We start from the raw sequence: 991 nt of genomic DNA on the forward strand, positions 1-991 counted from the left end.
CTTTCTTTCCAGGATCTGTCCCCAGGCCTCAGCCGACTGGGTCATGGCAAGTCCCCACAACCCTAGCCTTAAGAGTGACATCTGGCTTGTGCCACCGGCTCTTGCCCAGGTCTCCAGGCTCGGTTTTCTCACTCAGACGTCTGCCTGCTCATTGAGCAACTCGCTGACTTTGTCACTTCCAGCCCTGTGTGTCCTCCTGTTCCCAACACCCTCACTCCAACCTCTGTATTTGTTTTCTATCCCCGCCCTGACGAGTGACCACAAACCAACTGAGAATGCATATGTATTCTCCCGCATATCTACAGGTCAGAAATCCGGGATGCCTCAGCTGGTCCCCTGCACAGGATCTCACAAGGTCAAAATCAAGGGGTTGGCCTGCTGGGTTCTTATCTGGAGGATGCAGGAAGAATCTTTTTTTTTTTTTTTGTCAGGGGCACCTGGGTGGCTCAGTCATTAAGCGTCCACCTTTGGCTCAGGTCATGATCCCAGGGTCCTGGGATCAAGCCCTGCATTGGGATCCCTGCTCGGCCGTAAGCCTGCTTCTCCCTCTCCCACTCCCCCTGCTTGTGTTCCCTCTCTCTCTGTCTCTCTCTGTCAAGTAAATAAATAAAATCTCAAAAAAAAAAAAAAAGATTTTTATTTGTCAAAGAGCACAAGCAGGGGGAGAGGCGGGCTCCCTGCTGAGCAGGGAGCCCAATGCGGGGCTCGATCCCAGGACTCTGGGATCATGACCTGAGCTGAAGGCAGGCGCTTAACCGACTGAGCCACCCAGGTGCCCCTGCACACTCTCATTTTTATCTTTTCATTCCCTGAGTCTTGACTTACATGCTGACTCCATCTTCAACTTGCTGTTTGTCTCTCCCTTTGTCTCTGTCTGTCCCTCCATGCCCAACACCTGACACACCAGTTATGTGCCAGCCAGGTCTAGTGCCTCTGCCAAACCTGGAAGTTCACAGACCCTGTCTTGGGTGCCCTGTCCACTTTGCCCCCA

This window comes from Mirounga angustirostris, unplaced genomic scaffold (assembly GCF_029215605.1).
Source record: "Mirounga angustirostris isolate CCGP_5_RB_7025 unplaced genomic scaffold, mMirAng1.0.hap1 SCAF_16, whole genome shotgun sequence".
In the NCBI taxonomy this organism is placed as follows: domain Eukaryota; kingdom Metazoa; phylum Chordata; class Mammalia; order Carnivora; family Phocidae; genus Mirounga; species Mirounga angustirostris.